Source organism: Talpa occidentalis, unplaced genomic scaffold, assembly GCF_014898055.3.
Source record: "Talpa occidentalis isolate TD23 unplaced genomic scaffold, MPIMG_talOcc4v2.1 talOcc4.15, whole genome shotgun sequence".
NCBI lineage: Eukaryota > Metazoa > Chordata > Mammalia > Eulipotyphla > Talpidae > Talpa > Talpa occidentalis.
In genome coordinates, this window is record NW_023601543.1 from 16,208,487 (window position 1) to 16,233,332 (window position 24,846).

The window sequence follows — 24,846 nt, forward strand, 5'->3', positions numbered from 1 at the left end:
ATCTTTAAATCGTGTCCACGGTCGTCTCCAGGCCCTGCCACAAAATGCAGACTGTTCGGGCGTTCCTGGCTGTGCATGCTAGTCAGCACCCCACCCTGACGGGTATTCGCAGTGCATATTAGCACCTGCTGGCAGCGGTGAGGGGCCACACTGACTGTAAACTTGAGTGCAGGCTCCCAATGAGCAGACACCAGGCTGCGTTGTTTACCCCTCACTGCGCTCTCAGGACATGGGCTACACCTGCGGATGCCGAGCTTAATGAGGCGTTTACATCACCTCACCATTGCCAAAGCAGACGCGCTCCCTCTAGAAGTACTAGTAGACCTAAAGCCAGGTAGTGAGAAGGGCCTCCCCGGTGGCCTAGCGGGTTAAGGCTCAGTGCTACTGCTGCTATGGCCTGAGTTCGATACCCGGCCCAGGGAGCCAACCCACGTAAGGTGCAGCGGGCCTGTCCTCTATGCCCACTGCTCCCCCTAGTGGTGTGATTAATTCAGCAATGTTCACAACTTCTTTCCTTGTGTGTTCCCCCTCCCTTCCCCCCCCCCAGTCTGTCTTCCCTACTCCTTCTCTTCCCCACCCCAACAGAACAGTGAGAGGAATGGAACATAAATTACGAGACAATGTGTAATGGAACCTTCATTCGTAAGAAGGGGAGCTCGTCATGAGCCCGTGAACATGGAAGCAAGAACTCACAGCTAAGGCGGTTAGAGAGCTGGGCTGATCCAAGTTGCCCACATCCTCTACAGCGCTGGCGCAGAGGGTCCCACGTGGCGCGCAGACCTTTCCTGATTCGCCCGCTGTCTCCCCTCAGCAGTGTACTCCGTCTGCCTGCTCTGTCTCTGGTGTAATCCTCTCACCCTCCCACGCTGTGTTTGTACTTTTTGATACACTTTATTCTCATTTAAGTGCCCTCTTTAGCCAGATATCTCATTACTAGCTTCATTTCTGTGCTGACATTTAATCCAGATGTATTCCATACATTGGTGCTGATATAGCAGCTTCCATATGCTGGGAACTAGCAAGGACGTTGCCTTCATTTCCTGTGCAGGCGGATGGCATTAGATAGTTCTAGGCAGAACTTCAGAGCTAACCCCTGGTCTGTTCCCACCAGTGTGCAGTCTCTTTATCTGCCTGGCAGTGAGTTGAGGCCTCTTTGAAAAGGGGGAAAAGAAAGAAAAAAAAAAGCCACTGCTCTAAATTCCATACATTGCATTTGTGTACTTTTTGGCTCACATAATAAATGTTGGGATGTGTGTACACACCTAGTTTCTTGACTTACTGGTCCCTTTAAAATGGGAAGATTTTTGGGGCCTCGCTGATGGCCCAAGGGGTTAAGCACCACACTGTGGGGTGATCCGCAGCCTCTGCAGCATGAGTTTGATCACCAGCCAGGGAGAAACCCACACGGCACACAGGACCTCTCCTGGCTTGCTGGCTGCTCCCCTTGGCAGTGGATTATCAGTCAGTCTGCCTGTTCTGCTCCCCGCTCTGTCTCTGGTGAGTCCTCTCATGCCCCTCATCTCTGACCTATACCCCAGCTCCTTATGCATAAATAAATAAATCTTAAAAATAAATTAAAAATGCATATTTATTAAATATTTGCTAATTTAGGATAAGTTGACAAGAATATGAAGTTATTTCAGTCAATAGTTCACTGTCTAGAAGAGGAGAGAGATACAAGCAAAAATTTAGAGTTGACAGGCAATTATTAAAAGCAGAATCTGAAAAGTAAAAAAAGAGAAGTTCACACAAAGTGCATTGTGAATCAAGAGAATAAAGGAATTAACTTGCAGGGAGTAAGACTCGAAGGAGAATATGTCTCCGGGATTTGTCTTTGAAATACTGGTATGACCTTGACTGAGAGAGAGCAGAAGTCATTACAGGGACAGGGAACAGCATGAGCACAATCAAAGATGTCTGCTTTCATCACCAGTATTCAACATAGCACTGAAGTCCTAACTAGAACAATCAGGCAAGAGAAAGATATAAAAGGAATCCAAGTTGGTTAAGAAGAAGTAAAACTATCAGTGTCTGGAGATGACATGTTTTCAATATGCATTGAAAACCCAAAGTAGTCCTCTAAAAAGCTAATTGAAATAATAAGTCAATTTCAGTAAATTGGCAGGGCACAATAACAATCTGAAAATATCAGTAGCATTTCTATATGCAATGAATGAGATATGCAAGAAATAAATCAAGACAACAATTCCATTCAAATTACAATGAAAAGAATAAAATACCTAGGAGTAAACTTAACAGAGGTGAAGGACCTATACAATGAAAACTATAAGACATTTTTAAAATAAATGGAAGACAGAAAAAAAAAACACAAAAAATTTAAAAAAATTCCTGCTCATGGATTAAAGAATAAAAATTTAAAAATTTACATTGCCATCCTATCCAAAGTAATAAACAGATTCAATACAATCCTCATCAAGGTTCCATTTGCATTCTTCAAAAGAACTGAATAAAGGGCCTCCCCTGGTGGTGCAGCGGTTGAGCACTGGGTTGTGAGGCTGCACGCAGCCTCTGCAGCGCCAGTTCGATCCCCGGCCACCGGCGAAGGTCCCACCAAAAAAAAAAAAAAAAAAAAACCAACAAAAAAAAAAAACTGAACAGACAATATTGATATTCATGTGAAGCTACTGGAGATCTGGTGGCTGAGGATACGCCAGCACATTCCCTTGGACACACCGAGAGATGAGTCGTGGACAGACTCTACCCACACACTACCCAGTGGGCAGTGTTCTTGCTCTTTATTCAGCCATAGTGAACAAGAATGATTGATTATGTGACAATGGTAGGAGAAGCAGGGCCCAGGGGAAACAAAGGACATTCATTTTAGGGGGAACAGGACTTCAAAGGGATCAAAGGGTAATCAATTTTACAGGGACCAGTGGAGGACATGTTGGCCACATATACAGGGAGAACTTCCCATGCAGGTGCTTCGTATAATATCCGAGCTACTCCCAGACCTTCTTGGAACCTGTAGGGTAAGTAAAGTATCAGGCTTTTCTGCCCTCCTGCCATTAGATTAAATGCATGCGTGATGGCGAACACCTGAAATAGGGTGTGAGCGTGCATATGTGGGCGCACCTGCACCAAGAGACTGGGCATATAAGACCAGGATGCCAAAGGAAACAGAACACAATGAAGGACCAGTACAAGCAAGAGAATGGAACCAGAAGGGAACGGGAGCAGAAACAGAGGAGAAGCAGAGGTCACTAAAGAACGCCGGAGAGCCCAGAAAGAGTGAAAATTCGCCGAGGGCCGGGAGGCCTGCCAGCGTTCTGCCCACCTCCTTCCCCCCAGCACCCCTGCCTGCTGGTACCTGGTAAACTCAATAAAAGCCACCAAGAGCTCCAGGACTCTCCTCCTTTACCTGTCTGCTTGGGTCATAGAAAACCTGCTCTGTGCCAACCTGCCGCTATACTAACACAACAACTAATTCAATGTACTTAAAGATACAGATATTAAACCCAAAACTATTGGAGAAAAAAGAGGTAAAATACTCCACAACATTGGCTTCAGATACATATTTGGGGATTCATAACCAATGGCAAGGGAAAGCAAAAGTAAATATAAACAAATATGGTTACATCAAACTAAACAGTTTCTTCACAGAGGAGGTATCAATAAAATAAAGAGACAGGGACCCCCTGGTGGCGCAAGGGGTTGAGCACCACACTATGAAGCAATCTGCAGCCTCTGCAGCATGAGTTCGATCCCCGGCCGGCCAGAGAGCTACCCACATGGCGCAGCAGACCTCTCCTGTCTTGCTCGCTGATCCCCTCAGCAGTGCACTTCAGTCAAACCGCCTGTTCTGTTCCCCGCTCTGTCTCTGGTGAATCTTCTCACCTCCCCACACCTCTGGCCTGTACCCCAGTTCTTGTATGCATAAATAAATAAATCTTTAAAAAAATAAAAAATAAAATAATGAGACATCCTGCTAAATAGGAGAAAATATTTGCACATAGCACATCTGACAAAACACTGATATCCAAAATATATAAAGAATTCATGCAACTTGACAAGGAAAAAAAACAATGAACTCAATCTAAAAGGGCAGACGAACTAAATAAATGTTTCTGTAAAGACATACAGATGACCAACAGGCACATGAAAAAAACTATCATCACTTATCAGAAAAATACAAATCAGAAAACCACAATGAGATACTGTCTCACACCTGTGAGAGTGCCCCACATCAAATAGGCGAGAAACAAGAAGCGTGGGTGAGGATGTGGAGAAAAAGGATTCCTCATGTAACACTGATAGGAATATATATTAGTCCAGCCCCCGTGGAAAATTGTATGGTGGTTTCTCAAAATATTAAAAACGGACCTACCATATGACCTCACTATTCCAATCCCAGATATCTACCTAAATAATTCAAAAACACTAATTTGAAAGGATGTATGTACTCATGTGTCCATTACAGCCCTATTTACTATAGCTAAGTTCTGGAAACGGCCTAAGTACCCAAAGACAGAGGAGTGGATCAGAAAAATAGGGTATATATACATTGCAGTACTATCCAGCTATAAAAAAAAAAAAAGATGAACTCTTTTTTCCACTTCCTTTTGAATTTTATTGATTTGCTAATCATTTACATAACTATATAACTTGATGGGTACAACTCCTCATGTACTTAGGCTCCACCCGAACTCCATTGCCAATACCTCATCACCTGCTCTCCTCTCTCCCCTCTTTAATACCCCCCATCCCCTCTGTGACCAGTTTATGTTGCACAAAATACTGGATTTTGTCACCTATATATGGAATATAGAATAACAAAACAAAGGGTCCTATAAAGCCAAATAAAACACTAACTCTTGAAAGCTGACTGTGGAATGGGGACAATTAGAGGCGGAGGGGAAGCAGAACGTAAGGGATGAGGAAAAGAAGGTGAGGAGCATGGGGTCTATGGTGATGGACTATGGGTTCATCCCATGGCAAAAATGCTTGAAGGGGATGGTCCTATATGTCTGTAATGGAAACAGTTATGGGAACCAATATTAACGCAATAAAAAGTATTTTAAAAAGATAATCTCTTTTGCTGCAGACAGGACAGCGATGAAGTTCTCTGCCATTAATGAAGACTCAGCATCTAAATGAATTTGCAGTGGGGGGAAGCTGGGGAGAGCCATCGAGAGGAGCTCTGTCTTTCACTCTCCCAGCCCAAGCTTTTATAGAAGATATGAACAAAGGAACAAGAAAATAGCATGCAATTTTGTTTTGCTTATACAAATTAATAAGTTACTGCTGAAAACATGTTTTTCTGGTTAGTAGGGAACATGTGCACAAACCAGCATGTCCTCAGGGAACAGGAGTCAATTCTGGGAAGAAGTTCTGTTTGCAGAATGTGCAACGTTCTGGAACTCCATATGCAAAGTAAACAGGTCTTCTCCTAACATTCCAGCTCCCTTTAGGGCAGCAGGCTCCCAACACTCTTTGACATTGTAAAGAGATTAAACTCTCCATTTGTGACAACATGGAAGGAACTAGGAAGGAAAATACTAAGTGAAATAAATGATAAGGAGAAAGACAAATACCAGAGAATTTCACTTATATGTGGACTATAGATGAACCAAAGGAAGGGTCAGACTAAGCCAAATCAGTAACAAACCCTTGACATCTGACTGCACAACTGAGGCAACCAGAAGGGGAGACATGGGGTAGAAGTAGATGACAGAAGAGGCCCAATGGAATATGGTGGAGGATTCTTGGGGGGATGGTTTTGGATATGGTATGAAAACATGTACTTACAGAGATTTCAACCTATAATTGTCAAAGCAGATACAATTATGTAAACCAACTTTACCTCAAAAAACATTACTGAAAAATTAACTAAAGAAACCCCTCACCAATTCAAAAGAATATATGCATTCCTATATATTTATTGCAGCACTATTTATAGTAAGTTCCAGAAACAAGGCAAGTTCCAGAGAGTGAGAGATTACAAAAGATGAGTGGATTAAAAAGACATGGGATATACACAATGGCAACAGATAGTTTTAAGAAAAAGAATGACAATCAGTTTTCAAATTTAGGAACTTTCTGAATTAGCAGCAATGGTTTAGAATGTGTAGAAACTAGAGGAAAAGGAGACTAGTACAATTAGAAAGAACAGTGTGAATTAGCACAAAAGGCATGACTAGAAAAAGGAAATATGAAAAATGCTGAAGGGGGTAAGGAGGTAGCAAATTAGAACAAAGGGGACAGATATGTGATGGACAGAACTGGGCTTTTACTAGTGAGCTTTATGTATGTAACACATTAATTTTTGATGATGGTCACCTCAAACTTATATAATGATATAATGTAATGTTACTTCAATGAAACATATTGTTGTAGGGGCTTCCCTGGAGGTGCAAGGGGTTGAGCACAGCACTATGAAGTAATCTGTAGCCTCTGCAGCGCGAGTTCCATCCAGCCAGGGAGCTACCTACATGGTGCAGCAGACCTCTCCTGTCTTGCCCGCTGCTCCCCTCAGCAGTGTATGTATTTCAGTTGATCTGCCTGTTCTGCTCCCCACTCTGTCTCTGGTGGATCCTCTCACCTCCCGCACTCTGGCCTGTACCTCAGTTCTTTTGTGCATGAATAAAAAAAAATCTTTAAAAAAAGATTGTTGTAATGAAGTGCATAATTCTTTAAAAATATGCTATGCAGTTAAAATCAACAGAGAGAAGAGATGTAGTCAGAGATCAATACCAATACAGCTGGTACATGGAATGGAAAGAAAATACAGCAGGAAAAAAACTGGCCCAGATGCCAAACTATTGTGGGTGAATTGAGTTGAATGGATAACAAAACAAGGGGGGTGGGAATTGTCTGGGACTATAACCAAGACAAAATGCATACATTGTGCAAAAATGAAAAATGATGTAAAAAAATTTATAAAATAAAAGATAAAAAAATAAAAAGGTGAAAAACCTTTTATATCATTTCAAGGACTTGAGAAAAGAGGAAAGAAGAAGCCAAAAAAAAAAAAAAAAAGAGAGAGTCTTAGGAGGGCGCAACTAATAGCTTTACATTTTGGGGACAATTTTGTTTTAAAATGCCTTTAAAAAGATCAACAAATTATTGAGAATATACATGAGAAATGTTTTCATATAAACTTAAACATTTGGAGTTTACTTAAGTGAAATGCAAATCATTCCGGGTTCTGTGCAAAAATCTAGTAGTAGGTATGGCTGGGAAATCCTGCCAGGGAATCAGGTTTGGCAGTGAATTCTATATGTACTTAAGTGTCTTTTGATTTTCAAATGTGAGTCATCTCATATGTAAAATTGGAAAAATAATGTTTTCAGAAGTCAAATATTCAATTTTTGCTACATGCCAAAGTGGGTGATGTTCATTGATAATGCACATATTCCCAAGCATGCTTGCTGTTTGAGCAAAATGCTCAGGGATATGTAAGGAGCTGTCAGGTAAAATTAAGGATTGGGGGCTTTTGGATTGAGATCATAGCATGTGCAAATGTAGTAGTTGTTTGTAATCACATTATAATCACAATTTTAGCTGCAGGGGCACTTCTGTGGCCTATTCCCTGGTTATTAAAATTCTACAATTAGAATTCACTCTTGCAGTCTATGGTGTCAAGACAAGAATAAATCTAATAGTAGCACCCAAGGCTGCAGGGAATTTTAGTTCTAAGTAGAGGGGAAATATGTTTTCTAAAGAAAACACTGTAGGTTTGAAAATTCGAAGGCATAAAGAAAAGCCAGTGTGCATAATTCATTATTTACCACACCACAGTCACTGTCTGATGGCAATTGGCATTGAAAGGGTGACATTTGTCATGTAGACAAGAGTGCTTTCTAGTAAACAGTAATCACTGAACATTATGTTTCTAATGCATAGTTCTTCAATCATAAGGACTGGGAGGAAAATGCCTGCATTAAGTAATTAATGCTCATTGTATAAAAAATATGCCAAAATCTCAGTGACTCATTCAAAAGCAGATATTCCTGGATGGACCGTCTCTGGAACGGTTCAACCCAACCAATGATACAGAGATCCAGGCTCATTCAACCAGGAGCGAGAGAGAGAAAAGGGGGGGAAGAGAAGGGGGGAGGAGAGGGGAAGGGCGAGGAGGGGGAGAGAGAGGAGGAGGCATTACGAGAGATTACCAGAGACCATGTGTGTTATTAGCAGTCCATTCTGCAAGTGGCATCCGTCACTACCCCATCTCATCGGCCACGACTGGTCTCATTCCATTACCTAGATGCAATTCATTGATGGTTCTTTCTCTTTTCATGTGAACATAGTTTAATCATAAGTGCACCATGCAACCCATACATTTGTCACATTGGCGTCATCCTCTTTAATCAAGAATACTTTGCACATTTCATCATGGGCATAAATGTCAATTGCCACTGGCATAAGCCTCTCTGGGTACTGCAGCTGCTTTAACCAAGGGAGAGATCTATAATCTACATTGGGTCAAGGTAGATTCTATCAACTGGCCTCTTCCAGAATCCCCAGACTGGATGCATCTATTCAGCTGTAGCCTTGTCTGATCTCAGCAGGTTTTGTGGGCAGAGCCTTTCCTCTGAGGTTCAGGAAGGAGCAAAGCAGCTGGGGGAGTGTGGGCTGTGGGCTCTGGCTGCAGGCATGTACAATGGAAGTTTGCAGTTTGCATCATAGGTGGGCAATCTAGAAGCTTTCTGAATCCAGATAGGGAAGGGGTGGATGTTTCTTCCAGTGCCTCGATATTGTTCCCAGCAAGACTGTGCCTCAGGTTTTCCAGAACTTGTCAATGGTTTCTGTTTCTCCTAATTGCAGAAATGCCAAACCTCAATCCTCAAGTACCCAGTTATCTTTTAAATGCAGTAGCTCCAGCACAGATGGAGGCTTGCTGTGCCTGTGGGGGAAGAGACAACTTCATGTTCCCACTAGTCTGCCATTTGCCTTGATCTCCTTAGAACCATTCTTACATGTTAGACAGACCAAAAGATAGTGGAGCATGTGCGCTAGAATATAGTTGCTATGGACTGATATATAGTTGTTATGGACTGAATATTTGTGACCTCCTTCTCTCCCCACCTCCAAAATTCATATGTTGAATTCCTAATGCCTGATGTGATTGTATTAGTCTGTTGGACTTTTGGGAGGTGTTTAAGTCATAAGAATGGAAACCTCATACTTGGTATTAGTGCCAGTTAGAGCTTGCGGAGACACCATCCAAGCCCATTCCACTTTGTGCGAATACAGAAACTATGAACCAGGAGAAAGGCCCTCATCAGAGATCGCTGCTATAATGGTGTTTTGGTCTTAGACTTTCAGCCTTCAGAACTGTGAGGCTGCAAATTCCCTTTGCTATTAAGCCACTCAGTCTGTGGCATTTTATATAGCAGCTCAAACAGAGTAAGATAACAGCCAGAATTGAAAATCAGGCTAAGATTTCAGATTTAATTCTATAGGGAATTGAAAAACTTTTGCAGAGAGAAATTTCACAATGAAAGTGATGTTTGGAGCAGCCACATAGCATTAAATTCTGCTGTATATGGGCCTCCCCGGTGGCGCAGCGGTTGAGCGCTGGGTTGCGAAGCTGCCCGCAGCCTCTGCAGCGCCAGTTCCATTCCCCGGCTGCTGGGCGAGGGTCCCACATGGCGCGAAGACCTCTCCTGCCGCCCGCTGCTCCCCTCAGCAGTGTACTTTGTCATTCTGCCTGTTCTGTTCCCTGCTCTGGCTCTGGTGAATTCTCACCCTCCCGCACCTCTGACTGTACCCAGTGCTTGTATAAATAAATAAATCTTTAAAAATAATCACAATATTAAAAAATAAAATAAATTCTTCTGTATACATTAAATCTTTAATAAAACAGGTTAAAACCTCACTCCATTATTTTATTCTATTTTCCACTTTACAATACATGGATATTTCAATTAGAGCAGCTTAGGTACTTAAGTAAAAGGAGTAAGTGTGACGATGAAAAACTTGCCTCTTAGATTAAAATGCTTGACTTTTCATCCTGCTCTACCACTTATTGAGTTGTTTTAGTGATGATATAATTTAGAGATGATATTCTCACTGTTCTCACTTTCCTTGTTTGCATAGTGCAGATAATAATAATCTCTTCGCATAGATTTGTTATGTAAGTTGGAATTCCAAACTGTTCAGAAAGTTCTTAGGGATTGACAGTACTTGCCATAGAGTAAGCACCTCATATTTGTAAACTATCTTTTTAAGATTTGTTTATTTATGCATACAAGAGCTGGGGTACAAGCCAGAGATGTGGGGGGTGAGAGGTTTCACCAGAGACAGTGTGGAACAGAACAGGCAGACTGACCGAAGCACACTGCTGAGGGGAGCAGCGAGCGAGCCAGGAGAGGTCTGCTGCACCATGTGTGTCAGCTCCCTGGCTGGCCAGGGGATCGAACTCCTGCTGCAGTGGCTGGCAGTAGCTTGATAGTGCTGTCTTTAACCACTGCGCCACCAGGGAGGCCCCATAATAGTAAACTACTATCTTTATTACTGCAGTTCCTTTTGCCAAGAGTGCACATGACTGTTGGTGTCTACAAAGTAATTTGAGCCATGTGGCTTAATCATTTCTTCAGATGAAAGTCAATAAATTGGGGAAAAGGACCTAAATGTCATACCAAAGATGATATGTATTATAAGTTATCCTAAAAATATACAGCAGATGCTATAATAAATTAAGATAAACTCAGAGAATATAGTCAAAATCCATTTTAACTAAGCTGATTTCTATACATGTGTATTCAACAAGTGTGTTCTCAACAAGTATGTGTTCAGGGCCTCCCTGGTGGCCTAGGAGTTAACACCGCTATCACCACTGCTACCTGAGTTTGATCCCTGCCAGGGGAAATAACCCACATAATGGGGTACCTCTCTGGTCTCGCCTGCTGCTCCCCTCAGCAGTATATTTCAGTAAATCTGCCTGTTCCTCATTCTGTCTCTGGTGAACCCGCTCACCCTCTGCACTTCTGGCCCACACCCTGGTTCTTCTATGCAAAAAATTTTTTAAAAATCTTTTTTAAAATGTATGTATTCAATTCAATATTTTTTATTCTTTTTAAAAAAGAACTGTTTTGATCTAGCACTATTTATGAAGCTCTATGATATCCAGAACAAACACAAAGTGTGGGCCCATTTTCCAAGGGACTGCTTCCATTTTAAGCATATATAAATAATAACACAGGGAAAAATCAATTTTCTTTCATAAAAACAACTGTACATTAAAGTTTAAAGAAACACACTGATCTTATAATACATAATGTTATTATTTTCCAAAATCAGTGATATAAAAAGGATCAATTGGCTTCATTCATATATATGTATGTATGTATGTATAAATTCAGGAAAATAATTACATTACTGTACTTTATTTGCTTAGAGTCAAAGTCTGGGGGTATATTTTATGGCTTAAAACATCCTAAAATAAACATATGATAATGATTTTGATCAAAGTATTGAGGGAGATTTACTCAGTCCATGAGAAAATATTATCTACAAATTCTTATTTAGCTAGTATGGAATATAATGTTACATTTGTAGAAGTGATGTGAACCATTGAAAGTAAAAATAATTACATTAAGGATCATTTCCTTTAGGAATCCTATGGTTAAGATCACAATAACTATAAGATTGTCTTCCCTAAGTTCCCCAGTACAGCTATAGTGATCAAATGTTTACATTAAATAAAAATTTGCTTTCCATAGCCATAGATGATGCTATAGATTCTAATATCTGCATCTTAAAATCTATAAATTCAGTTGTTCTATGCTTATAAAGATGAAACTCAATAATGAGTTTTTTTCATTAGAGTCATAGTGTCATATTTCAAGCATTAGTGAAATAAAATTTACACATACACATAATGGCACATCATACAAATATTTGTGAGGTTATTTGATTTTTCTGAAGTTGAATTAAATGACTATTATTTGCCATTGTGTTCTTGTTATTAACTCTCCTTTTCAGAAATGAAGTCATTAACCTTATTTGTGATCTTTCAGTCTCCGTATTAAGAAAAAAATAAAGGTCAATGCTTCAAGAAGTCTTCAGAAGTTCAGAGACACCATTTTAGAATCATGATTTTTCGTTGATACACACATATTAAGTTTATTCCCTAGCTTGTAACTTAGACTTTGTTTCTTAATGGCACTTTAATTTTTTTTTAGCTGCAATACTCTTCTTCCAGAACTACTACATTTAACTATACAAATTGTTGATTGTTTATTAATAATAAGTGAAAATGGGAATTACAAGGTTTTAAGTAATTCATGGCATTGTATTACAAGTGATTGTTTTGTGTATTTATGTTCACTACAAAATTCATTTTCCATTTTCTCTCAAATATGCTTTTATGTTATTAAATCCAAAAATACTTATTTCTGGGGCCTCCCTGGCGGCACAAGGGGTTAAGACGCAACCTATGAAGCTATCAACAGCCACTGCAGCACGAGTTCAATCCCTGACAAGGGAGCTACCCACATGGCACAGCAGACCTCTCCTGACTCGCCCACTGCTCCCCTCAGCAGTGTGTTTCAGTACCTCTGCCTGTTCTGTTCACCACTCTGTCTCTGTTGAATCCTCTCACCCCCCACACCTCTGGTCTGTACCCCAGTTCTTGTATGCATAAATAAATAAATATTTTTTAAAAAAATAGTTATTTCTCAACTGAAGTAATTGTACTGTAGTGCTGTCAAATCACATCTATGTAAAATAAATTAGTCATATTTTTAAAGACTGTACTTTTTGGGGGGTAAAATGGGAAACACCTTGACAAATTAGTAAGTTTTGTGTTATATGATAGAAATAGTGTTATTTATGTCAATAGATTGATTTATGAGCTCCAGGGTTCTATTCTTGATAGAAAGTGACCATGTAACTCAAAATAGATCATCAAACTTGTGTTTTAATTTCTTCATCTCAAAGCTAGAAAAACATCTCTCCTGCCCACCTTTGACTACATGGGTGTTTCTTTTCACAAATCTTTTCCCTCTGCAAAGCGGCACAGGTAGCTCTCTCTGCCCACTTGTGTCTGTGCAAGCCGCCTTTACTTTCTTTTCCTCTTTTATATAATAAACTCACCCTTTTGGATATTAAAAAAAAAGAACAAAAGCTAGAAAAGATAACTATCTTCCTAATATTTCCATTGTAGTTTTTGAGTTCAAATGAGAAAATTATTATGAAAATACTTTGCAACATATGAAACAATATATACATTCAAGATATAATTATCCATTTAGTCATTGTAATAGATTGCATTTCTCATTAATTTCTGTTTTAAATGTTTAAGGGCTGAGTTCCCTTGTCATACGTTGGCAATAGTCCGCAACAATACCTAGTGCAAGTACCATAAGTGGTGCTGAAGTGAGCATTGGTAAAGATTCAGAAACTGGATTTAGCTGGCTATGTGACTCATTTTTTCCAAAACAAATTTACTGTTGCTAGCAGAAAGTACAGTGAGAAAATAGAAGGATTCTACTGGTCAAAATGTGCATGACAAAAGAAGCAAGGGACACATGGAAAGCAAATATTTAGTTAGATAAGATGCCACCTGGAATCTTGCACTTTACAAAATACTTTTTTTTTTTTGCCTGCATATACATTTTCCCCTGTATACTGACCAACTCACATAAAAGCACCACCCCTAGGAAAGCAGTGTACCAAGTATCTTGTAATGATGGCTACTACCTAATTTTAATAATGAGAGAAACAACTGTTAAGGTAGTAAGGATATCTAACTATTTAATTCTGAAGATGTCAGTTCATTTCAGCTTAGTTCCCTTCAACAACATTCATAAGTCACTTACTTTGTGACACATACTCTGTGAGATATTTAGAAATCAAATATCACCAAAACATGGATCCAATCCTTCACAAAGTAGGGGGAGATGGTCGTTACAACTTCAGTATGTACGCATTCAAGAAACATGATACCAATCAGAATCAAGAGGCCAAATAGCCACAATCAAGACCAAAGACAAAGAGACTAATCAAATGAATAGATTGTATTAAGAGTTCTCATATTTACTATTGAAAAAATATCCTTGGGAACACAATACTAAGAGAAAAGGAAATATCTTTACATCCTAAACACGATACCTTATAAATGGCTAAACCTAGGGAGAAATTCTCTGCAGCGATCCCAACACCGTCTTTAAGAAATAAAGTGATTAGGACAGGAAAAGTAACAAAATCCGTTAATCATTTATGCATATTAAACTGTAGCCATACTGACAGTACAGGAAAGAAAAGTTAATCTTTATATTGCCAGCTTTAAATTATTATTAAATTATTATTAAAATTAAATACTCTTGAAGGTTTTATGAGCATAAATGTTTTATAAAAAGTGTCATAAGTAGTAGAAAACCATAAAGCACGTAACCATAGGGAAAGTTAAATGAAATATGAAAGAGAATAATATAGTACTAGACCAAATGTAAGGAAATGATGTAAAGAACTAAGGCTTCAGTCTGCCAAACATTATTTTAAGAATCATCTGCTGTAAAGTGCCAATAGCCTCTGCTCTGTGAATAGCCTGTTAGAGCTCCAATTGGCTTCACTGAGAAAATCCAATTCCACAGATAATTCCACAGCAGTTAATTTTATTGCCTGTCCTAGCACCTGGGTCAAGATGACACATCACAACATGGACTTGAGCACATGCTAATCTATTGGTGATGAAGAAACTGTCCCTTGGCATGGGATCAGGGCAAGTGACAGTGACATCCTATATTTTATCAGAGGCAAGATAAAGGAGAAGATGAAGTGATTGAAGGTTTTCAGCACACTTAATTGTCTTCAGTTAGCTAGAGGGACCTGGTATTAGAACATACATTGTATGGGGTTTGTGTGTATGTCATTTTGACGGGCGAAAAAACTGTACGCAGTGTTAAACCACCCACTCACACGACCATCTAGAACATTAATGATGCCTCTAATAATGAAGCCAATTTTTGTTGTTATTTCCAGGAAACACTTGAAATAAGATTTTCATTTATGTGTATTTAGATTGGAGTCCATTTCATAATTTCAGTATTATATTGTTTGGTATTTTAAAAGCTGAAAATGTGTCTACAACAAAATTCTCTGGAAAGGAGAGAAAAGTAGATCACTGCTATTCAGCAACAAACACAGGGAGTTAATATATTATTCTTAATTCATCTGTAATGTCTGCTTCTATTCTACACATGGTAATGATGCTTAAGTCCTAAGCTTTGAAACCCAATATACAGTTCATATCACGTGCATTTTTATATACGTGTGTGAAATAACATCCCTTATGTTTGAATGCAGGGTACACCCTCAATAAATCAGTAGGAGAGTAATGGGGATGCTCAACTAACTGAAAGTGTTCCCTTTGGTCTACTTCATGTTTGGTTTAGAAAAGAGATATTATATAATATAAATAAAATGCTTAATTAAAGGGATGTTTGCCCCCATGCAATTGTGGAAGCTGGATAAATAGCTCATGTACAGCTGCTACTCCTATGTCTGTTGCTGGAGCTTGAAGTCAGCAGGGAGTGAAGATGGAGTGCAGTGGGGGTAGTAAAAAGCAAACTAGAAACTACAAGTATTAACTGAAACTTATAAGGATGCACTGAAACTTGCATGAGTACATCACTCAGCACCTTAAAGCTTTCAATTTTAATATGGGTTTTCCTATAGGAGCAGCTTATGTCTCTCATCACCTAGCTAAACCCATACCTGTCATAAGAATCAGGGAACAGGAAGGAGGAGATCCCACAGGAAATGAAAGAACTGCTGTCCACAACAATGAGATGAGTGAACAGAGAACAGCAAGCAAGGGATGCAACAGCATTACATATCCTGAATTGATCTCCTGAGCATTCAAACCCTGTGCAAAATATTTTTGTGGTCCAAGTATACCCTTAACTATTTGGGGAAGGAAATTCTAAAAGACTTAGTTCCAGCCTAGCCAAGATGACAGTGCAAATTCACCGCATCCATACTTTAATGGGGTAAAAGGAAAATATTGTGAAAAAAAGTTGATATAATTTTACTTTGTCTTTATGGATCAGTACATCTTTGGTTCAATATACATTCAACCCTGTTCCCAGAGCTTCTTTATCTTCAGTTCTGGAGATTTTAAGACTACAAGACTACAAGATATTTGTGTCATAAGTGAAATGAAAAATCATTTACTGCAAACACTCATGCTTCAGTCTCTACAACAATACAAAGACCACATCAGCACCCATCCCTGACTTAAGCCCCTCTAGTAAAGGAAAACTTACCTTTTTTATCACTATGCTTTGAAATTTCTTCTTTACTTTGAGTACATTGTCATCATTCTTCATATTTCATGATTTAATCATAGTTCATATCTCTGCAGTTTTAAAAATAAAATGGGCTTCTTTCTCCTTCATACATTATCTCTTCAGGAATTTAGAGCTTCAGTTCTCTCCAAATCTCAATTCTAAGCATCAACAATTCTTTGAAATAATTTTATATCACTTGGCTCACAATATGTGTTTATCATCATTGGGTTAGGTTTTCTCGTATTTTCTCTAATTTTCATATTTCTCTCTAAATGAGCATCTACTTTGAGGTTCTAGCTCCTAAGTTATACCTCATAGAAACGGACAAAATATAAATCATTTGGTTTCCTCCTTCTCAATATTTTGTAACTCACGTTGAAGTTATCTTCACAGTCTTGGGATTATTTCAGATAGGAAGGCAATGTGATATAATAGAAAGAATATATGGTATAAAGTCAAAAATATTAGTTTGACTCCTGATTTTGCAACTTATTGGTTATGTGACCTTAGATAAATTACTAACCTACAAGTCACATTTTGCTCAGATTAAGAATAATTTTACATAGTAGACTAACAATACACAGTAGAGAAATATATACTAATACCCCACTAAAAAGATTTTTGATACATATAACTTGCCCCTTCCTGTACCAAAACTTGATTATATTATTCATATTAATGAAGGTATTTCTAAAATATGGAAACTTAATTTAAAAATATATTTACTGAACACCTACAATATCAAGTTTGTTCTGGGAGCTATAAATACAGTATGTAACAAGAAAAAAATATTTTCCCTACCTTTGCAAATCATGTGTTCTAATGAATAGTTTGTTGGATGGGAGAGACTCTAGGTAATAGTTAAATAAGCAAATATATTTTAAAATTTAAAATATGAAAAGTGTTATAGAAAAATCAAAACATGGACTTGAGCACATGCTAATCTATTGGTGATGAAGAAACTGTCCCTTGGCATGGGACAGTAATATGAGATAGTAGCTAGACAGTAGAGTTGGGAAAGGTATCTTAGAAAAATTATTCAATGAATGTCATTCAAAAAGGTGATAATTGATTTGAACAATGGAAAAGAGCAGTGTGGCTCCAGCACAGGAGAAAATGTAGCATGAGTCGGAAAGGTGAATGGGACCAGACCATCCATGCAAGGTCTTATAGGTTATATGAAGCATCTATATATAATATGTTAGGCAAAAACCATGAATCTTTGAAAAAGAAGCAAGGGAAACACAATGGAGCAAAGATAATCTTTGAAACAAATGGTACTGGAACAACTGGTATTGGAATATCCACATGCAAAAACAATGAATCTAGACAAACATCTAATAATTTTCACAAATCTAACTCAAGGTGGATCACAGAACTAAATGCAAATCAAGAAGATAACAGGGCCTTCCTGGTAGCACAAGCTGTTGAGCACAGCACTGTCAAGTTATCCATAGCCTCTGCAGCACGAGTTCCATCCCCAGCCAGCCAACGAGCTACCCACGTGGCACAGCAGACCTCTCCTGTCTCCACCGCTGCTCCCCTCAGAAGTGTATTTCAGTAGATCTGCCTGTTCTGCTCCCCACTCTGTCTCTGCTGAATCCTCTCACCCCCTGCACCTCTGGACTGTACCCCAGTTCCTGCATGCATAAATAAATAAATCTTTTTTTTAAAAAAAGGAAGATAACAGGAGAAAATGTGGATGACCTTGGATTGGCAATGATTTTCAGATACAACACCAAAGGAATGATCCATGAAAGAAATAACTGACAAGCTGCACTTCATCAAAGTTAAAATATGTTCTTTGAAGTGCAACACTAAGAGAATGAGAAGACAAGCCAAAGACTGGGAGAAAATATTTCTGAAAGACACATCTGATAAAGGACTGTACCCAAAGAATTATTAAAACTCAACAATAGTAAAAGAAGCACGTTGATTAAAAACTGGGCCAAAGAGGCACAACAAATGTTGGTGAGAATTTGGAGAAAAAGGAATGCTTGTACGTTGCTGGTAGGAACAGAGACTGGTCCAGCCCTTATAATAAAAAGTATGGAAAATTCTCAAAATATTAAAAATGGATATACCACACCTGGGTACCTACTCAAATAATTCAAAACACTAATTCAAAGAGATACATGCACTTTTCTGTTCATTGCAATGCTATTTGCAATAGCCAAGTTATGGAAGCAACCTAAGTGCCCAATGAGAGATGAGTGGATTAAGATGAGGTATGTATACACAATGGAATAAGACTTGGCAATAAAAAAAAAGGGTAAACTCTTGCCATTGGTAACAACATGGGTGTAACTGGAGGGACTTATGCTAAATAAGTCAGAAGAAAAGACAAATACCAGGTGATTTCATTCAGCTGTGCAATGTACAAAAACAAAACAATGGGACAGAAAAACAAACAAGCAAACAAAAAACAGAACAAACCCTAGAACGTTGACAACATCAAAAGCTGGGAATACACGAAGCAGTAAGAACTCTCATTCATTGCTTGTGGGAATGCAAAATTCCACAGCCACCTTGGAAGATGGTATGGCAGATTTTTACAAAACTACGTATGCTCTTACCATATGATCCAGCTATCATGCTCTTTGGTACTTACCCAAAGGAGTTGAGAACATTTCCACATCATAACCTGGACCTGGATGTTTGTAGCAGCTGTATTTTAATTGCCAAAATGTCGAAGCAGCCAAGATACTTTTCAGTAGATGAATGGATAAACTTTGGTATATCCAGATGATGGACAATTACCCAATGCTATCAAGTCATGAAGAGACATGGAGGGGGGAAAAAAAAACACATATTACTTGGTGAAAGACGCTAATCTGAAAAGTCGACACACTCTATGATTCTAACTATATGACATTCTAGAAAAAAGCAAAACTAGGTAGACATTAAAAAGCTCAGTGATTGCCTGGGGTTTGGGTGGGAAAAAGGATGACTAGGCCATGCAAGAAGGATTGTTTAGGAAATATTCTGTATGATATCATAATTATGGAAAATTGACATTACATTTTTGTCCAAATCCATAGGGTGTTCATACTAAGAGTACATCATAATGTAAAGTTTGAACTTTTGGTCACTATGATATGTGAGTATAGGTTCACCAGTTGTAACAAGTACACCATTCTGGTAAGTGAGGTGCTAACAGGTAAGCGAAGCATGTGTGCTAGGTGCTGGGGATATATGGTAGAACTCTGTACCCTCCCTTCAGCTTTGCTGTGCATGTAAAACTGATCTAAAAAATAAAGTCTTAGTAACAATAACAATTATAATGAAAACAAATGCTTGTGCATTTGAAAGGCCACAGTGATTGCTGTAGGAGGAATAGATTGAAGTACCGCAAGGAGTGCCAACTCAAACACTATTGAAGTAATTTAAGTCAAGGGAGAGAGACAATGAAGGCTTGGAGTTAGGGTTTCCTATTCAATATGGGAAAAGACTAAATGTATTGGAATGTAGTTTAGAGATTAAACATTTAAAATTCGGCCATGGTACATGTGCTTGGAAAGGGATGAGAGGAAAGTTGAAGAAAAGGGGACAACTTAAGACCTCAAGAAATACATGTTTTCTACTCCTCTTACATTTGAATTCTAAGCTTTTTGTATAGGGAAAGAATTTAACAACTACTGAGTGAATAAAGAATGGACAAAAATGTAGCAACTATCATCTGAATGAAGAATGATGCATTAATTTATGTTACATTTTTAAAAATTTATTTTCTTTTGTTGTTGTTCATGTTGGAACAGTAATTGGTTTCTCCCTTCAGGGGTAGTCCTCATAGTTCTCCCACCACCACATCACCTGTGCACCATCACCATATTCCCTTGTGTTCTTCCCTCCCCTGTTTTGACCCCCCCGCCTCTTGCTGTACATTCACCTCAGATCTACGGTCAGCTTGCATCTGACACTTTTTTCTTTCTGACTTATTTTGCTTTATGCTACATATTTTAATTTCCAAACCCTCTTTTCTCTGTTATGAATGATGTTAGTAAGTTATGTAAGAAGGAGGTTTTATTTTACTTGTTTTTAAGTGAAGACAATTAGCAATATTTGCAGTCTCTGAAGAGATAGTGGATAGTGCATTCAAGGTTTTAGTGGCATCATCCCCTATCTTTCATGCAGTTTATGTTTCAGCACTGTTCAGTGAGGTGAAGATTAAAATTTACACTGAGATTCAGTCTCACAAGACAAAGAACTATGATCAACATATTGTATCATTTTAGAAACTTCCCTTACCTTTGTAACTCATTTTACTGATCTTAATAAAGGAAATAAATAATACTGTCATATCTGATAGATTTTTTTTTCTGGAAAAAAATAACCAATGAAAATGATCATTGCATGCAGTGTGCAAAGTTATAAATGCTTTATGAAATAAAGCAAAATGGGTAAAATCACTCTGCAAATGGACATGAATAACAAGAAATACTCTTTTATTCTTTCTTTTTTATAAATGGACCGATTTTGAGCAGTTCAGCCATTTCTTTTCTCTTTGAACATTTCTCTTCACATTCCTATTCTTATAAAGCTAACTTTTCTTTGTGAATGAAAGATTTCTCTGTGTGTCATAGGTTGGGAGTAGCTTTTCCTTGTCTGATGTTCTAATGGCTCACCTCTGATGAAAGCTTCTTGAGCTACTCTTTGTTCACTTCTTTTGTACCATCAAAGATTCCTTCTCTAATATCCTTTCTTGTGATGCATGGCAAGGAGAACTTTCTTTTATCCAGTGTGACAATGAATGAAATCAGAAAAATAACAACTTTTTGTATTTTTTCCTATCACTGTAGCAATTATCACTCACAAGTAATTGTAGTGTTCTCTGGTATCATACACACATTAATTAAATTTGATCTCAATAACAACCCTGGAAAATTAGCATCTAAAAGGCATATCTTCATTATTACAAGTAAAGAAACCAAAGTTTAATCAGATTGTGTAACTCAGCTGAAAAGTAAAGGTGCTGAGATTCAGACAGAGATGTCTGATAATGAAATCCATGCACTTTCTAAACAATATTGACTCAGGACACTTCAAAATATAAGCTATCAATTTAAACATTAATCTGTATATCATAAAAATAAAATAGGTCTCATTAATTAATAATAATATAGGAACAGTGGACTGTACTAAAAAAAAAAATCCACAATACAGGTTTCTATTTACTTGCAGTCTCTGAGCTAGAAGTTCTTGACATGTGATCTGATAAAAAAAAATGGTGTGCTGAGAACAGTGCAGTATGCTCTGTGAAGCAAATAATAGTGGTGACTTCTTAATCCACAGAAAAATCAGGTTGACAACTAGAATTTCCCTCCCTTGGACATTTTTTCCATATAATTTTCTTGAATTATCAGCACTTGTAATTCCAGCAGGTGATCAATTTATTTTGTTCTTTCCATATCTATTCTTGCCCTTCTTCATATTTTACTGTTATTTTTAAAATACATATTTGATTATATCACTTTTATTTAAAATTGAGTATTAACTTCCCATTGTTCTTGGCACAGGATGCTTGATCCTAATCCATTCCTCTCTCTCTCTCCAGACTTTATTCACAGTCCTCTTCTCATCGTTCTATGTTCCAGTCTAACTGGCCTTCCTTTATTTTGTAAAATCGACAATGTTTCTCACAGCCCTATAGCTTTCATATATACTTGTTCCCTCTCCCTTAAATGTCTATCCCTCCCTTACTTAATACCTTTCTACCCTTCAGTTTTTAACTTCATTACTTCTTTACTCCCTCCTTAAATGCTCCTGTATGCTTTCTTCATTTATTTTACTCACCATGATTATTTTTAAACAATTTATATTGCATTCTTTTTTGGGAGTCTGTCTTCTGTACGATACCATAAGCTCTGTAAAAGCAGGGACCACTCATTCATGCTTATCCATGCTTATCATTTTACCCCCTGCCTATCACTACCCTGGTTCATAATAAGTATTCAGTGAATATTTGTCAGATAAATAAATGAGATACAAAAAAAGAAAAATAAATAAATTCAAGGCCCTTTTAGATAGCTGTATATTTCAGTTAAAAGAGCACCCCATATCTGAATGCAGCAAAGGTAAATAGCAAATAAATACAGTGTCCATCTGTGTATTTTGTAGCAAAACTCTACTTGATTAACCCCCATGGGTAATGGGGGTAAGTCACCCCCAAGGGTAATGAAAACATATTTGGAAATCCTTAAATGTAAACATACTTTACACATATTATATTTTAATAAGGTTTCAGACTCAACAGAAATGCATCAAGGTATCTAAAATTAATTGACAGAATATTTTCAAATCAATGGAAGATTGTCAAAGTGCAAGATTAGATCACAAAGGAAATTTTTGACTAATATTTCTTATGTGCTTATTGTTACTTGGTCCTTCTGGTGCTTGTTATAAAGAATATGAAACTCCAATAGGTTCAATAATCAGAGTTAGCTCAAGAGATTAGAAACTGATTGAAAACCATGAATTTTACAATATAGCCTATTGTCTATCCTGAGCTATTAATTTTTTCATTACTATTTTATACCATAGCCTCTAATATTTGAAAATCATTGTGTTTGGGTATAAATTATAATGATATAAAAATAATGTTCTACATTAAAACTCAGATGGGAATAGGAGAGATATACCATACTATTATATGAAAGTACTATATACCAAGATATTGTAAATGATATTAAAATGAATAGACACATTTAATGCAATTGCAATTATAATGTTAGGTATATATTAGTAAGTTTGTTATGATTTTTTGCTTTTTGAATTTTTTTTATTTTTCCAGGCACTCACTTTGTTTTTAGAATTAAATAATAGTTCATTCTTTTATTTTTTGTAACATTAGGATTTCACTTATAAGGTATTGCCACCCTAGGGTACCCACCACCAAATCACCCATAGTCCACCACCATAGTTTTTTTTTTTTTTTTTAAAGATTTATTTATTTATTTATACAAGCACTGGGTAACAGTCAAGAAGCACGGAGGGTGAGAGGATCCACTAGAGCCAGAGCAGGCAACAGAACAGGCAGACTGACGAAATGCACTGCTGAGGGGAGCAGCAGGCGTGGCAGGAGAAGTCTGCCGCACCATGTGGGACCCTAGCCAGCGGCCAGGGATCGAACTGGCACTGCAGAGGCTGCGGGCAGCTTCGCAGCTCAGCGCTCAACCACTGCACCACCAGGGGAGGCCCCATAGTTTATTTTTAGAAATAAAAATAATTTAAGCTTCATTTAGAAGAGTGAATGACAAGAATAACCATCATGGCCAATGTTGAGTCCACTGGATAATGACAGGAAAGGCTACAGAAAGAGTCCTGAGGATTCTGCTATCTTCAGAATGTATCATCCTAGCAGTTTCATTAAAATCCTCTTTACACTGAAGTCATCCAACAGTAACATTCATGCAGGACACAAATTCCTTATGTTGTTGCTGCTAGGCCCATTCAGAAAAGTCTGTTCACTTACATCTACCCTGGTCCCTAGACAATTTTCCAAGCCCTATCTAGCCAGTCAACTTTTGGTCATATTCACTCACGTCTCTGGAAATTTTTCCTTCCATGAAAATTAAAAACAAAGTGCACAGCACAAAGCTCTGCCCACAGAGGGAACTTCCCATCACCAGTGTCCTTCAGGGGTGTCTCAGAAAGGGACTGGAATGCTATAGCTCTCCATCTACTGGTGGTACCTACATGTCACATAGAAGCATCTATATTTCTCAGATCCGAGTTTTCTCGTAGTCAAGTGATTGTAGGGAAGTCCCCATGAGGACATACATGCAGACTGCGTGAGAGAAAATAATGGAGTAGGAGAGGGGACTATAAACATTAGGGTCACTTTGCTATATAAGTTTTTTAACTTTGCCTTCAGGATCTGCTCAGTCTTGATCTTGTATGTGTCACTTCCATTTGACAATGGAAACTACTCTGTACTTGATCTTTATAACTTGGTGGGCCATACAACACCCAGCTCATGACTAGCATCAGGTAGGCATAGTAACTTTCTGGCCCATGTTCAAACATTCAGTGTCTACTAAGATGTACAATTCAAGAGCCGTTTCTCAAAAAAAAAAAAAAAAAAAAAAGGTAGTTATCCAAATTATCCACAGGAGGTGGCAAGGATTTGTTCCAAATTCCTCAGTCTACTTGATGATTCACTACAGTGACCTGCCAGGTCTTCCAAAGAGTATCTCTATCTGTCACTGTATTTGGACCTTCTGAATTATATATCCCATGTGGTAGAACAGCTCACATGGCAGCCTGGACCAGCTGGAAAAAATCTTCTCTCATTCTGACATGCACTGAGCACTGGGACATGACATGTTACTTGGTAAATGGGACAGAATAGTACACTCCAATGAAGAATATGCTTCCTCTAATCTCCAAAGAAGCCCACTAGAGGTGTATCTCCTTTTAGTGTTACAAGGGTCCAGATGCTACAATGTAGCAAGGATATCTCAACATGCCCTTTACCACTGGATCTCATGAAATTCCACTGATGTTGAAAGCCCTTGAATCTATTTTTTTAGTAATATTTTTGAACAGTTTTAGATTCACAAAAAAAACTGGGGGGGGGGATTAC

The 24,846-nt window shown here is 38.1% G+C and overlaps 1 pseudogene; it reads left to right on the forward strand.

The window, feature by feature from the left end:
• Positions 1-246: 246 nt before the first annotated feature.
• The window catches only part of LOC119246468 (splicing factor U2AF 65 kDa subunit-like), a 134,853-nt pseudogene continuing 110,253 nt past the window's right edge, over positions 247-24,846 (forward strand).